Source organism: Lolium rigidum, chromosome 3 (genome assembly GCF_022539505.1).
Source record: "Lolium rigidum isolate FL_2022 chromosome 3, APGP_CSIRO_Lrig_0.1, whole genome shotgun sequence".
Lineage (NCBI taxonomy): Eukaryota > Viridiplantae > Streptophyta > Magnoliopsida > Poales > Poaceae > Lolium > Lolium rigidum.
The window spans coordinates 24,341,694-24,358,313 of NC_061510.1; positions in this window are offsets into that span (position 1 = coordinate 24,341,694).

Below are 16,620 nucleotides of genomic sequence, written 5' to 3' on the forward strand. Positions count from 1 at the left end.
TCGTCGAGAACGTCGGCACGGGTTCTGGGAGTTTCTCCGGTTTATGCGAGCTCAGTGGAATGGTCCTTGGTTATGTTGTGGGGACTTTAACAAGGTGTTGAGCCAAGATGAATATCTAGGGCCTCGGAATAGGACCGAATCACAGATTAATGCTTTCCGTGACTGCCTTCAAGATTGCGAGTTGATGGACTTGGGTTTTGAGGGCCCAAAATTCACATGGAGCAATCGACAGGGTATTGATAGTAATGTGAAGGCTAGGCTTGACAGGGCTGTCGCAAATGGGAGTTTTTCGGGTATGTTTGAGGCCTGCTCGGTGGAGAATATTATTACTACATCCTCAGATCACTATGCGATTCTCATCTCATTGATGAGGAGTTCGCGAAGTGAGGTGCGTCACCCGGTGCAGCATGGTTTCAGGTTCGAGGCGATGTGGCTGAGAGCTCCTGACTATAAAGACGTCCTCGAGAAATCATGGGCGGAGAAGAGAAGTGGGGCTGCGCCTCTGCAGGCCACGTGGTCAACTCTAAACCATGTTGCGTCGTCTCTAAAAGACTAGAGCCGTGCCACTTTTGGTTCGGTCAGAAAGAAGATCAGGCAGCTCGAGGGGAAGTTACGTGATATCCGTGAACGTGAGCTGACTGAGCAAAATTCTGTGGAAGAAAAGGAGGCGGAGCATGAGCTTTGCGAGCTTTTTGAATGGGAGGAAATTATGGCTCGCCAAAGATCCCGTGTTGATTGGCTCAAAGAGGGTGACCGCAATACTTCCTTCTTCCATGCGAGGGCTACGACACGCCGTAAAGCGAATAAAATTGATATGCTTTTACGTGCGGATGGCTCAAAATGTGAGGTGCAAGCAGAGATTAAAGGTATGGTTCACAATTTTTATGAGGGCCTTTTCTCTTCACAGACTTGTACTTCAGTGGATGCAGTGTTGGATGCTATTCCAAATAAAGTGACGGCTGATATGAACGAGGAGCTTTGCAAACAATATACTGATGATGAGATTGGAGCCGCTTTATTTCAAATGGGTCCAACTAAAGCGCCCGGGCCTGATGGATTTTCTGCGTTGTTCTATCAGACTCATTAGGACTTTTTTAAGGAAGAAATCTGTAATGCTGTTAGGGCCTTCATCCAGGGAGGTGAAGTTCCGGAGGGGTTTTGTGATTCGATCATTGTTCTCATCCCAAAGATTACAAAACCGAAACACCTGAAGAACTTCCGACCAATCAGTTTATGCAACGTAATTTATAAGATTGCTTCCAAAGTGTTGGTGAATCGGTTGAAGTTGATTCTGCCCTTTATTATTTCTGAACAGCAGAGCGCTTTTGTTCCTGGAAGACTTATTACGGACAATGCTCTTATTGCTTTCGAATGTTTGCATACTATTCGACATCAACGATGCAAGAGCCCATACTTTGCTCTTAAGATTGACATGATGAAGGCTTATGATAGAGTGGAGTGGGACTATTTACAGGGATGTCTTAGTAAGCTTGTTTTTGCACCTTCGTGGATTCAATCAGTCATGAGGTGTGTGACTTGTGTTCGCTATGCTGTCCGTGTTAACGGCGAGCTGACTGAAACGGTGGTGCCATCTAGGGGCATTCGCCAGGGGGACCCCATTAGTCCCTATCTTTTTCTTTTATGCACTGAAGGATTGTCATGTTTACTGCAACAAAAGGAGGACCGTGGTGAGCTCTATGGAATAAAAAATGGTAGACTCGGTCCCCCTATATCACATTTACTGTTTGCAGATGACAATATTTTCTTTGCTCGGAGTGATGATAGGAGTGTGGAGGCCCTTAAGGTTACATTGAAGACATACTGCATGGATCTGGACAAAAAGTAAATTTGGACAAATCGTCGGTTTTCTTCGGTAACCGGTGTAATGATGTGGTCAAGAATAGAGTGAAGGACAGCCTGGGTGTTCGGAGCGAGATACTCAATGAAAGATATTTGGGTATGCCAACTTCAGTTGGGCGCTCCCCGACAGCCACGTTTAATTTTCTTTATGAAATGATCTGGAAGCGTATCAATGGTGTGGCGGATCGGCCTTTGTCTAGAGCTGTGAAAGAAACTTTTTTGAAGGCTGTTGTCCAAGCTATTCCTACATATGTTATGACTTGTTTCCAAATCCCTATCTCAACATGTGTTAAGATGCGATCCACCGTGGCAACTCAGTGGTGGGGTATTGAGGATGGGAAAAGGAAACCTCACTTGAGATCTTGGGAGTGTTTCTCTGCGCCTAAAACTCTCGGCGGTATGGGCTTCCGAGATATGGTCTTGTTCAATCAGGCTATGCTTGGTAGACAGGGCTGGAGACTACTCACCGAGCCTTCCTCGTTGTGTGCCAGGGTCTTAAAAGGAAGGTACTTCCCCTACACAGATTTTTGGCATGCTTCAAAGCCTCGGTCATCCTCGTATACATGGCGAAGCATTTTGTTTGGTCGTGATCTACTGCAGCGAGGTATGCAATGGGGCATTGGGGATGGACGATCTGTGAAGATCACCTCAGATAATTGGATTCCAGTTCGGCCTCCTTACATGCTCCGACCTGTCAAAACTATCCCTGATGTTGCAACTGTGCACTGTTTGATTGATGATCAGACTAGATCGTGGATTCCTGAGACTGTATATGCTTTCTTTGATGAGGAAACGGCTGACCAAATCATGCAGATTCAGATTTGCAAGGAAGGGGGAGATTTTGTTCGCTGGCCTTATACTAAGAACTGTATTTATTCAGTAAAGTCAGCCTACAACTTCGCTAGATCAGACAAGTTCTTTGTCTCACGTAGCAGGCAGGGCGGGGGTGATACGTCTAAAACATATCTACTTTCCCGAACACTTTTGCTATTGTTTTGCCTCTAATTTGTGTATTTTGGATACAACTAACACGGACTAACGCTGTTTTCAGCAGAATTGCTCTGGTGTCTCATTTTTGTGCAGAAATTCAACTTTCAGGAAAATCCTCAGAATTTATGTCGAAGGGCTTATTTTTTCAGAAGAATCACGGAGCCAGAAGGGCAGGCCTGGGGGAGGCCCAGGGCCCCCAGACACTAGGCCGGCGCGGCCTGTAAGGGGGGCGCATCGCCCTAGCGTGTGGCCCCCTCGGCCAGCCTCTGACGCCCCCCTCTGGACTACTTAAGGGTTTCGATCTAAAAACGCGAGACGAGAAGTCGAAGTCGCCAGAAACCATCCAGTACGCCGTCACCGTCACGAAACTCCGTCTCGGGACCAGAAACTCCGTTCTGGCACTCCGCCGGGACGGGGAATTGGAGGAGATCATCGCCATCATCACCACCGACGCCTCTCCATCGACCAGCCATGTTTCTCCCATCCATGTGTGAGTAATTCCCCCGTTGTAGGCTGAAGGGGATGGTAGGGATTGGATGCGATTGGTCATGTAATAGCATAAGATTGTTAGGGCATAGTGCCTAGTATCCGTAGTTGTTACTTTTATGATATTGTTGCAACTTGTTATGCTTAATGCTTGTCACTAGGGCCCGAATGCCATGATCTCAGATCTGAACATGTTATTGTTTCATGATGATATGCATCGTTTTATGATCTTACCTGCAAGTTGTATACACGTATTGTTGTCCGGAACCCGAGGCCCCAAAGTGACAGAAATTGGGACAACCGAAGGGGAAGGCGGTGATATGAGGATCACATGTGTTCACGGAGTGTTAATGCTTTGCTCCGGTGCTCTATTAAAAGGAGTACCTTTATTTCCAGTAGATTCCCTAGAGGTCCGGCTGCCACCGGCTGGTAGGACAAAAGATGTTGTGCAAGTTTCTCATTGCGAGCACATACGACTATATATGGAACACATGCCTATTGATTGATTAGTACTTGGATACCGCTTTATTACTATCTGCAAATGCCCTGCTTTGATTGTTACATGAGTTTCTCTCATCCATGCAATGCCCGTCGTCCATCCCTATGCCTACAGTATTTTAATCCTGCTGTTTACTATAATCACTACTGCTGTCTTTGTTACTCTGCTGCTGTTATTTCACTACTGCTACTGCTATAAAACTGTTACTACTGATAAACTCTTGCGAGCAAGTCTGTTTCCAGTGCAGCTGAATTGACAACTCCGCTGTTAAGGCTTTCAAGTATTCTTTGTCTCCCCTTGTGTCGAATCAATAAATTGGGTTTTACTTCCCGCGAAGACTGTTGCGATCCCCTATACTTGTGGGTTATCAGGGGGTTCTTCATCCTCGGCTGCTAATGAGGACAAAAACTGGAAGATGATCTGGAAAATTAACGCACCGGGCAAGATGAAAATTCAACTTTGGAGATTTGCTCATGATTGTTTGCCTAGTGGTGTTCAGCTAGTACGATGCCATATCCCTGCGAGTGATGCTTGTATATTTTGCGGAAGGGAGGAAGATGTGGAGCATGCCTTTCTTCAGTGTCAATTCGCGAGGGAAGTTTGGCGTTGGTTCAAGAATTCTTTCAGTTTTCAGCTGGCACGCAGTGACTTTGTGTCACCGAAATTGTGGTTGTTCAATTTTCTTATGCGAGCTTCTGAGTTGGAGGCAACGATTTTGGCTGTGGGGTGTTGGTATATATGGGAAGCAAGGAATGATGCAAGGAATAACAAACAAACCCCTGATCCAAAACAAACTAGTACGAAGATCACTACGTATGTTGACATGATTGTTCTGCACTGTTTTAAAACCAAACCAGTTTCCAGGTGTGAGTCCAGCAAAGTTCTGAAATGGACACCGCCACCAACTGGAGAGGTAATGGTGAATGTCGATGCCGCATTGTTTCCGGTGCAACCTCGGATGGCTGTAGGTGCAGTTTTCAGAGATCATACAGGTCTTTGCGTTTTGGCGGTCAGTGAGCCTCTCCGAGGTTTCACTTCTCCAGAGTTGGCTGAAGCTTTGGCGTTGCTTCGGGCGGTGACTGTCGCCAAAGAGCATAGATACACGAAGGTGATTTTTGCTTCTGACTGTTTGTCCCTCATCCAGCGCATTCATTCTTGCAAACCAGATCGTTCTATGGTGGGAGCTGTGGTTTCGGACATCAAGCTTTTGGTGGCGGGTTTTGACTCGGCCACCTTTCGACATGTCAATCGTTCTTTGAATGAAGCAGCACATATTCTGGCTAGGTCCTGCGATGTAACTAGTCCAGGTTTTATATCGTTTTCTGCTCCGGTGTCGATCCGGAAGACTCTTTGTATTGATGTTATGTGATTAATAAAGTGCTGTGTTCTGTCAAAAAAAAAACTAAAGAAGAGACTCTCGAGCACAAGTTCAACAACGTAAATAAAACACGCCTAAGACGAAGGAGGGCCAATCAGCGGACCACGCGCCATCCATGTTGGCGAAAAATATCTCTCGTCGTATCCTTCAACCGTGTAGATGATACGCCCCCGACGTATCCATAATTTCTGTTGTTCCATGCTTGTTTTATGACAATACTTACATGTTTTGCTTGCACTTTATAATGTTTTTATGCATTTTCCGGAACTAACCTATTAACAAGATGCCACGAGTGCCAGTTCTGTTTTCTGCCGTTTTTGGTTCCGAGAAAGGCTGTTCGGGCAATATTCTCGGAATTGGACGAAATCAACGCCAAACCTCCTATTTTCTCCGGAAGGCTCCAGAACACCGAAGAAGAGTCGGAGAGGGGCCCGGGGGCCACCACACCACCCGGCGGCGCGGGCCAGGCCTAGGCCGCGCCGGCCTAGGGTGTGGCGCCCCGAGTGCCCCCTGCGCCGCCTCTTCGCCTATAAAATCCCTTTCGACCTAAAAACGCAGTACCAATTGGCGAAACTCCGAGAAAGACTCCGTGGGCGCCGCCACCGTCGCGAAACTCCAATTCGGGGGACAGAACTCTGTCCCGGCACCCTGCCGGGACGGGGAAGTGCCCCCGGAAGCCATCTCCATCAACGCCACCGCCTCCGCCATGCTCCGTGAGTAGTTCCCCCCATGGACTACGGGTTCTAGCAGTAGCTATGTCGGTATACTCTCCCCCATGTACTTCAATACAATGGTCTCATGAGTTGTCTTACATGATTGAGATTCATCTGATGTAATCGGTGTTGTGTTTGTTGGGATCCGATGGATGATACATTATGATTAGTCTATCTATAAAGTTTGTGAAGTTATTGTTGCTGCAATCTTGTTATGCTTAATGCTTGTCACTAGGGCCCGAGTGCCATGATCTTAGATTTGAGCTCTATATTGTTGCTTAGATTGTATCTACAAGTTGTATGCACATGTCACTGTCCGGAACCAATGGCCCCGAAGTGACAGAAATCGGGACAACCGGAGGGGATGGCGGTGATGTGAGGATCACATGTTTTCACGGAGTGTTAATGCTTTGCTCCGGTACTTTATTAAAAGGAGTACCTTAATATCCAGTAGTTTCCCTTGAGGCCCGGCTGCCCCCGGCTGGTAGGACAAAAGATGTTGTGCAAGTTTCTCATTGCGAGCACGTACGACTATATACGGAAAACATGCCTACATAATTAATAAGCCTGATGTTCTTTCTTAATGCTTTATCAATCCTATCAATTGCCCAACTGTAATTTGTTCACCCAACACTTGTCACTTGTTATTGGAGAGTTACCACTAGTGTAGATCGCTGGGAACCCCGGTCCATCTTTCATCATCATATACTTGTTCTACATGTCATTGGAAGTAGTATCAACTATCTTCTGGTGCCATTGCTCTCATATTGCTATTACTGCTGTCGTGTTACTAGTTACTACTCGCTCTCATATTACTGCTACTTTCACATCACCCCTATTGCTAGTGCTTTTCCGAGTGCAGCTGAATTGACAACTCGGTTGTTAAGGCTTATAAGTATTCTTTACCTCCCCTTGTGTCGAATCAATAAATTTGGGTTATACTACCCTCGAAGACTATCGCGATCCCCTATACTTGTGGATTATCAAGACTGTTTTCTGGCGCCGTTGCCGGGGAGGCATAGCTCTACTCATAAGTTCACCTGGGGAGTACACTCTACCTCTCTCTCTGTTTTATTTTATTTTGTTTTGCTTAGTTTACTTTTTCGTAATTTACTTGTGCTTAGTTTATTTCTGTCTAGTATTACTTTGCTTAGTTTACTTTTGTCTAGTTTATTTCAGTTTTGTTTTATTTTCCTCATATACCCAAAAATCCATAAAAATTTGAAAAACCAAAAAATTAAAAACTTCTGTTATGGGAGAACCAACAACCTACTTGGAGCTTATAGAATGTTATAATTGTTATAGAGAATCAAGAACTGGTAAAATAATGAGTGCTATGATAGAAAAATTGAATACAATTGCTAAAATCTTGCTTGAACGCCATGATATAAACTGTTGCTCTCAACAGGATACTAAACATCTTAAATTTCAATGTGGCTTTAGTGAGGAATTTTTAATTAAGAACTATAATCGGAATTGCTATATTCATTATGGGTTCGAAGAGGTAGAACAATTTGTCTTATTTATGGGAGCCTCCGAGATAGAATCCTTCATGGTTGAGAATTATGAAACTTGTGTTGTTTGTAAGGGCCTTAAAGATTATGTCTCTACTATCCTTAATTCTTGCATAGAATGCTACGAGTAGGAATCCTTATATCCTTGATTATAAAGAGAGACACATTAATGCACAAGAATGCACTCACAATTTGCGGGAACCGGTGGAAGAAGAAATTGATGAACCCGAAAGCTCATTGGATGAAAAAGAGGAGGAAATTGATGAACTTGAAAGCTCATTGGATGAAAAAGAAGAGGAGAGCGACGAACAAAAGGAGGAAGAATGGATTAGCTACCCATGCCAACCTTCTAATGAGAGTAACTCTTTATCTCTTACATTATTTGATTGTCCTCCATGCTTACCGGAAGAGGTTGAATGTTATGTTCCTGTGGATTCTCTTGAAATATTCCCTATGAGTAAAACTTGTGAGAATAATTATGCTACTGTTATATATGATAATCCATGCTACTTTGATAAATCTTATGATAATGCTTTGTTTGTGCCTGATGTCGAAATGCATGGTACTAAAGAATTGTGCTTAGCAAATGTCTATGATAAAGCTCTAGATGATGGTCCTATGTTACTTCATAATATTAATTGTACTACTAATGAAAATGGGATTGGAGAGTTCTTGACTTATTCTATGTGTCCCATATCTCTTGAGATTGATCAACTACCTTGTTATATTATTAATAAAAGTAAGTTTGAAAGTTTTAATTCCACTATTCTTGAACTTGATAAAAATTATGTGTTTGGAAATCGTGAAAAGTATGCTGCATGTGATAGTTATATTGTTGAGTTTGTTCATGAAGCTACTGAAAATTATTATGAGAGAGGAAAATATGGTTGTAGAAATTTGCATGGTACTAAAACGCCTCTCTATGTGCTTAAAATTTTGAAGCTACACTTGTTTTATCTTAGTATGCTTGTCACTTTGTTCTTCATGAATTTATTTGTGTACAAGTTTCCTTTGCATAGGAAGCATGTTAGGCTTAAATGTGTTTTAAATTTGCCTCTTGATGCTCTCTTTTGCTTCAAATACTATTTCTTGCGAGTGCATCATTAAAACTGCTGAGCCCATCTTAATGGCTATAAAGAAAGCAACTTCTTGGGAGATAACCCATGTGTTATTTTGCTACAGTATTTTGTTTTATATTTGTGTCTTGGAAGTTGTTTACTACTGTAGCAACCTCTCCTTATCTTAGTTTTGTGTTTTGTTGTGCCAAGTGAAGCCTCTAATCGAAGGTTGATACTAGATTTGGATTTCTGCGCAGAAACAGATTTCTTTGCTGTCACAAATCTGGGCAAAATTCTCTGTAGGTAACTCAGAAAATTATGCCAATTTACGTGAGTGATCCTCAGATATGTACGCAACTTTCATTAGTTTTGAGTTTTCTGATTTGAGCAACGGAAGTATTTTATTAAAATTCGTCTTTACTGGCTGTTCTGTTTTGGCAGATTCTGTCTCTTTTTTTTTTGCATTGTCTCTTGTGGACTTTAAGCGAGCTTTTCTAGACGTAGAGAGCTGTAGCTAATGTTTTATTGAGTTCTTGCAATGTGCCACTACAGGACCAAGGTGGATTCAAATTTTTTGAGTACTAACCCCTCTAATGAAGTTTATGAGAAGTTTGTTGTGAAGGAAGTTTTCAAGGGTCAAGAGAGGAGGATGATATATGATCAAGAAGAGTGAAAAGTCTAAGCTTGGGGATGCCCCCGTGGTTCATCCCTGCATATTTCAAGAGGACTCAAGCGTCTAAGCTTGGGGATGCCCAAGGCATCCCCTTCTTCATCAACTTATCAGGTTCCTCCCCTGAAACTATATTTTTATTCAGTCACATCATATGTGCTTTACTTGGAGCGTCCGTGTGTTTATTTTCGTTTTGTTTGTGTTTGAATAAGATCGGATCCTAGCAATCCTTGATTGGGAGAGATACACGCTCCGCTTTTTCATATGAACACTTGTTCTTCGTTTTACTTTTAATGTTCAATGATAAAAGTTGGAAGCTACAATACTTATCTTTATTTGGTTGGAAAAGGAAAATACCTCATATGTCTTGGATAATTTGACACTTGGGCAATTGTTTTGAGCTCTCAAGTGGATCATAAGTTTTTGCATGTAGTTTAAACCTATTAGTGGAGAACTACCGTAAAGCTTGTTAAAATTGGTTTGCATAATTGATCTCTCTTAAGGTCTAGATATTTTCTGGTAAAAGTGTTTGAGCAACAAGGAAGACAGTGTAGAGCATTATAATGCTTGCGATATGTTCTTATGTAAGTTTTGCTGTACCGGTTCATACTTGTGGTTGCTTCAAACAACCTTGCTAGCCTAAGCCTTGTATCGAGAGGGAATACTTCTCATGCATCCAAAATACTTGAGCCAACCACTATGCCATTTGTGTCCACCATACCTACCTACTATGTGGTATTTTCTGCCACTCCAAAGTAAATTGCTTGAGTGCTACCTTTAAACAATTCAAAATTTATTACCTCTGATTTGTGTCAATGTTTTATAGCTCATGAGGAAGTATGTGGTGTTTAGCTTTCAACCTTGTCATTTACTTTTGACGGACTCTCATATGGACTAGTGGCACATCCGCTTATCCAATAACTTTGCAAAAAGAGCTGGCAATGGGATTCCCAGTCCCAAATTAATTAAACTAAATAGACACTCCTCCATGGTATGTGATTGTTGGAAGGCACCCGAAGGATTCGGTTAGCCATGGCTTGTGTAAGCAAAGGTTGGGAGGAGTGTCATCATCATAATAAAACTAAAATAAAAAGGCACTCCTTCACGGTATGAGATTGTTGGCAGGCACCCGAGGATTCGGTTAGCCATGGTTTGTGAAAGAAAGGTTGGAAGGAGTGCCACCCAAAAATAAAAATTCATGGGAGCCGCTCTTGGAAGTCCGGTTGGCGAGGTAGTTAGTGTACCCATTACCATTCGTTGACAACAACAAACACCTCTCAAAACTTTACTTTTGTGCTCTCTTTATGTTTTCAAAACCAAAGCTCTAGCACAAATATAGCAATCGATGCTTTCCTCTTTGAAGGACCATTCTTTTACTTTATGTTGAGTCAGTTTACCTACTTCCTTCCATCTTAGAAGCAAACACTTGTGTCAACTGTGCATTGATTCTTACATACTTGCATATTTGCATTCATCATATTACTTTGTGTTGACAATATCCATGAGATATACATGTTACAAGTGAAAGCAACCGCTGAAACTTATATCTTCCTTTGTGTTGCTTCGATACCTTTACTTTGAATTTATTGCTTTATGAGTTAACTCTTATGCAAGAATTTTGATGCTTGTCTTGAAAGTATTATTCATGAAAAGTTTTGCTATATGTTATCTATTCGTTAGCAACTATAGATCATTGCCTTGAGTCACTTCATTCATTTCATATGCTTTGTAATAGTATGATCAAGGTTATGTAAGTAGCATGTCACTACAGAAATTATTCTTTTTATCGTTTACCTGCTCGGGACGAGCAGGAACTAAGCTTGGGGATGCTGATACGCCCCCGACGTATCCATAATTTCTGTTGTTCCATGCTTGTTTTATGACAATACTTACATGTTTTGCTTGCACTTTATAATGTTTTTATGCATTTTCCGGAACTAACCTATTAACAAGATGCCACAGTGCCAGTTCTCGTTTTCTGCTGTTTTTGGTTCCGTAAAGGCTGTTCGGGCAATATTCTCGAATTGGACGAAATCAACGCCAAACCTCCTATTTTCTCCGGAAGGCTCCGAACGCCGAAGAAGAGTCGGAGAGGGGCCGGGGGCCACCACACCACCCGGCGGCGCGGGCCAGGCCTAGGCCGCGCCGGCCTAGGGTGTGGCGCCCCTGTGTGCCCCTCGCGCCGCCTCTTCGCCTATAAAATCCCTTTCGACCTAAAAACGCAGTACCAATTGACGAAACTCCGGAAAGACTCTGTGGGCGCCGCCACCGTCGCGAAACTCCAACTCGGGGGACAGAACTCGTCCCGCACCCTGCCGGGACGGGGAAGTGCCCCGGAAGCCATCTCCATCAACGCCACCGCCTCCGCCATGCTCCGTGAGTAGTTCCCCCCATGGACTACGGGTTCTAGCAGTAGCTATGTCGGTATACTCTCCCCCATGTACTTCAATACAATGGTCTCATGAGCTGTCTTACATGATTGAGATTCATCTGATGTAATCGGTGTTGTGTTTGTTGGGATCCGATGGATGATACATTATGATTAGTCTATCTATAAAGTTTGTGAAGTTATTGTTGCTGCAATCTTGTTATGCTTAATGCTTGTCACTAGGGCCCGAGTGCCATGATCTTAGATTTGAGCTCTATATTGTTGCTTAGATTGTATCTACAAGTTGTATGCACATGTCACTGTCCGGAACCAATGGCCCCGAAGTGACAGAAATCGGGACAACCGGAGGGGATGGCGGTGATGTGAGGATCACATGTTTTCACGGAGTGTTAATGCTTTGCTCCGGTACTTTATTAAAAGGAGTACCTTAATATCCAGTAGTTTCCCTTGAGGCCCGGCTGCCACCGGCTGGTAGGACAAAAGATGTTGTGCAAGTTTCTCATTGCGAGCACGTACGACTATATACGGAAAACATGCCTACATAATTAATAAGCCCGATGTTCTTTCTTAATGCTTTATCAATCCTATCAATTGCCCAACCGTAATTTGTTCACCCAACACTTGTCACTTGTTATTGGAGAGTTACCACTAGTGTAGATCGCTGGGAACCCCGGTCCATCTTTCATCATCATATACTTGTTCTACATGTCATTGGAAGTAGTATCAACTATCTTCTCGTGCCATTGCTCTCATATTGCTATTACTGCTGCTGTGTTACTGTTACTACTGCTCTCATATTACTGCTACTTTCACATCACCCCTATTGCTAGTGCTTTTCCAGGTGCAGCTGAATTGACAACTCAGTTGTTAAGGCTTATAAGTATTCTTTACCTCCCCTTGTGTCGAATCAATAAATTTGGGTTATACTACCCTCGAAGACTATCGCGATCCCCTATACTTGTGGGTTATCAGTAGACACCTTCATAATGAGATCTCGATGCTCCACGCGCTGTAGAGGCGACCACAAACGGAGTGTAGTTGTTCATCGGTATATGACCTATAAAAGAGAAAAAAAAATTATTAAAAATCTTGTCATTTCTACATAACTATTGTGATCAGAGAACGGCAGTCACTCCCACCCTAATAAGTAAGTTAAACCTAGAATCCGCACCATTGAGTCAAAATATTCGCAACACTATGAGGTGGATATAAGGTAGAACTTATTTGGATGGCTGACCATATAGATCTAGCAAATAAATATTATAAGAAGATGTTTTATAGTCTCATCCTGATGACAAAAAACACATATTTTGCTTCCTTGCTAATTGCAACTTGCAAGATTATCTTTGATGAGAATCACCCACGAGGAGAAGTAATCACAGAATTCCAAAAACATAGGGAAAGCAAAATCACAAAGAAATGGGGAAAAAGAAAAATTTATAAACCTGTGTGACTATTCATGGGATTAGATGAGTAATTGCATAGTTCCGGTGCGTCACATTGAATTTGGCTCGTGTCCGTCTAATGGTTGAAGGAGATGCTGCTGCTGGATGGAATGCTTCCGGGGCACCATGATCCTTCTATCAGGAATAATCGAGGGCACTGACTGACTGCATCAATAATCCAGTGAGCTATTAATTGCAGTGAATAACGCTTCGCTTGCATGCAAGGCGGCTAATAAAAGCGTCGGGTAGACGCGCAGAGATGCATTTTGAGTACTGGTTGTACTAGACAAGCTCTAGGGGAATAATCTCTTTCTTATTTCTTTCTTATTTCTTTCCCATGACGACTAGGAACGGGCAAATCAAGAATTTCACTTCGAATTCCGGACCTCAACATCCTGCTGCTCATGGTGTTTCACGATCAGTATTGGAAATGAACGGAGAAGTGGTGGAACGTGCGGAACCACATATTGGATCACTCCAGTGCGGCACAAAGCCACTGACGCTAAGTAGGCTCCTATGCCGCTAGCACGGTGGAGGTTCCGTAGTGCGTCATGAGCACCGGGCAAAGGGACGGTTGAGCAACTCAAGCGAACCGCCCTCCCTACCTTGGTGTGTCATCATAGAGTTTATTTTTATGCAAACGTTGCACTGCATGTATCCTAACAATTTGTCAATTGTGATCGTCATGGTAGAAGTTATATTTCTCTTTGTTTGTCTTGTGTGTTCACATGATCAAATCCAAAGTGTATCATTGGAACATTTATTTTTTTATTACACAAACGTATGGTTTTGCAGAAAAAAAAAAGATTTCACAATTCTCACAAGCATCTACAGATTCGTGGGTCATAAGATCAATTCGAGTCTCATTATTCTAGTTCTCGTTCTGGTTCTTTCTAACCAGCATTTGCGCTTGGCCAAGCAAAATTATAACTGAAACAATGGCGGAAAAGAATATGTCAACGGCTCAACTCTGAAGCTATCGTCTTGTTCTTTTATTAGCAAATGTTGAAACTGTTTAGGAAGTTATAAATACCTTGGCCCTAGCATAAAATAAGATATATGGGCATGACCTTTTTTTATACGAACTGATTCTAGGCTGGAACGATTAGTTGACGAATCGTCGAATCTTAACATATGATGACTATATCTCAGCTTTCTGAAACAATGCTCCTGCGTAAGCAAGACCCACTTACTGCTGCACTCCACACACACAAAAACGCTGAAAAGTTATTCAGAAAGATTCAACAACTGGACAGAGTTGTAATTTCAGAAGCCACCGAACTTTTCATACTACTTCTTTTCACGGGCCATCAAAATCATCATCACATTATCAAAAACATCACAGCCCATCAAGAAACAAATTATTTTCCTAAAAAACAGTAGTCTTGACCAAGAACTCTGGACCCTTTACATGGCGTCGAGATACTATAACTTTTGATAGCACTTTGTTTATCTAATTCTCGTCGCTTTTATAGTTCTTTTGCTTTGAATAATCTTTCTTTTGTAATCAAACAAATGATTATAACATACAATCAAAAATTCTTCTCAAATCCTGTTGGTACTATTAGTGTGGATACCCGTTGTGTAGGCAACGGGACAACACCATCCTTGGTCGCTTGCTGGAGGGGGCACGCCGTCTTCCCGCAGCGTGCAGGAGCTGACCGACGCCCTCCGTCTTCGGTGCCGCGCTTCCGCTTTTGCTTCACGTCTTGCGTCGGCTTATTTGGGCTTATGTGTGATGTGGCCCCAACGGACTTTTTATTTTTTCTTTGAGATGTTGTCTCGTACTATGTATGGATGGTTGGTTGCTTTATTTATAAAGCGGGTTAAAAGCATGTTTCGAGGATGTACTATTAGTGTAGAAGACCCTAAAATCATCGCAAAGTACAAGTAAAATAGCACTCATCATAATTCATACATCTAATACAATAATCATAAAATCGAGAATACTCCAAATATACTAATGGCGCAAGAATTCATTGGATATAAATATTTCCTTCCTCCAAGGGGGCTAAATATGCGTCTAATGCAAACATGTGGAATTTAAAAACCAATATGTTTGCAAGAAAGCAAACATGATAAAACTTCAAGATAGATTACAAGGTGTTATATATCTCACCAAGCTTGGAATCAAGCTAAGTGGGATCAAATAACCCCTTACGATTATTTGATATTGCGGTGCTCTCTCTAAGGTGGAGGGATGGCGTTCGACACGGTTGTACAAAGCTTCATGTTAGTCTCCTCCAAAGCTGATATGTGGCAGAGAGACTTCTCCAAGTCAGTGTGTGTAGTGCATCCACAAAACCTCCCTAGCATAGTATTGAGATCCTTTTGAGTTCAGGAGAGGCCGACACACCGATACGTCTCCGACGTATCGATAATTTCTTGTGTTCAATGCCACATTATTGATGATATCTACATGTTTTATGCACACTTTATGTCATATTCGTGCATTTTCTGGAACTAGCCTATTAACAAGATGCCGAAGAGCCGCTTCGTTGTTTCTCGCTGTTTTTGGTTTCAGAAATCCTAGTAACGAAATATTATCGGAATTGGACGAAATCAACGCCCGTGGTCCTATTTTGCCACGAAGCTTCCGGAAGACCGAAGGAGAGTCGAAGTGGGGCCACGAGGCGCCGCCACACTAGGGCGGCGCGGCCTAGGTCTTGGCCGCGCCAGCCTGGCGTGTGGGGCCCTCGTGCCGCCTCTTTACCTGCCCTTCCGCCTACAAATAGCCTCCGTCGCGAAACCCCCAGTACCGAGAGCCACGATACGGAAAACCTTACTGAGACGCCGCCGCCGCCAATCCCATCTCGGGGGATTCTGGAGATCTCCTCCGGCACCCCGCCGGAGAGGGGATTCATCTCCCGGAGGACTCTTCACCGCCATGGTCGCCTCCGGAGTGATGAGTGAGTAGTTCACCCCTGGACTATGGGTCCATAGCAGTAGCTAGATGGTTGTCTTCTCCTCATTGTGCTTCATTGTCGGATCTTGTGAGCTGCCTAACATGATCAAGATCATCTATCTGTAATACTATATGTTGTGTTTGTCGGGATCCGATGGATAGAGAATACTATGTTATGTTAATTATCAAGTTATTACCTATGTGTTGTTTATGACCTTGCATGCTCTCCGTTATTAGTAGAGGCTCTGGCCAAGTTTTTGCTCTTAACTCCAAGAGGGAGTATTTATGCTCGATAGTGGGTTCATGCCTCCATTGAATCTGGGACAAAGTGACGTAAAGTTCTAAGGTTGTGGATGTGCTGTTGCCACTAGGGATAAAACATTGATGCTATGTCTAAGGATGTAGTTATTGATTACATTACGCACCATACTTAATGCAATTGTCTGTTGTTTTGCAACTTAATACTCGGAAGGGGTTCGGATGATAATCTGAAGGTGGACTTTTTAGGCATAGATGCATGCCGGATAGCGGTCTATGTACTTTGTCGTAATGCCCAATTAAATCTCACTATATTTATCATGTCATGTATGTGCATTGTTATGCCCTCTCTATTTGTCAATTGCCCGACTGTAATTTGTTCACCCAACATGCTTTTATCTTATGGGAGAGACACCTCTAGTGAACTCGTGGACCCCGGTCCATTCTTTTATACT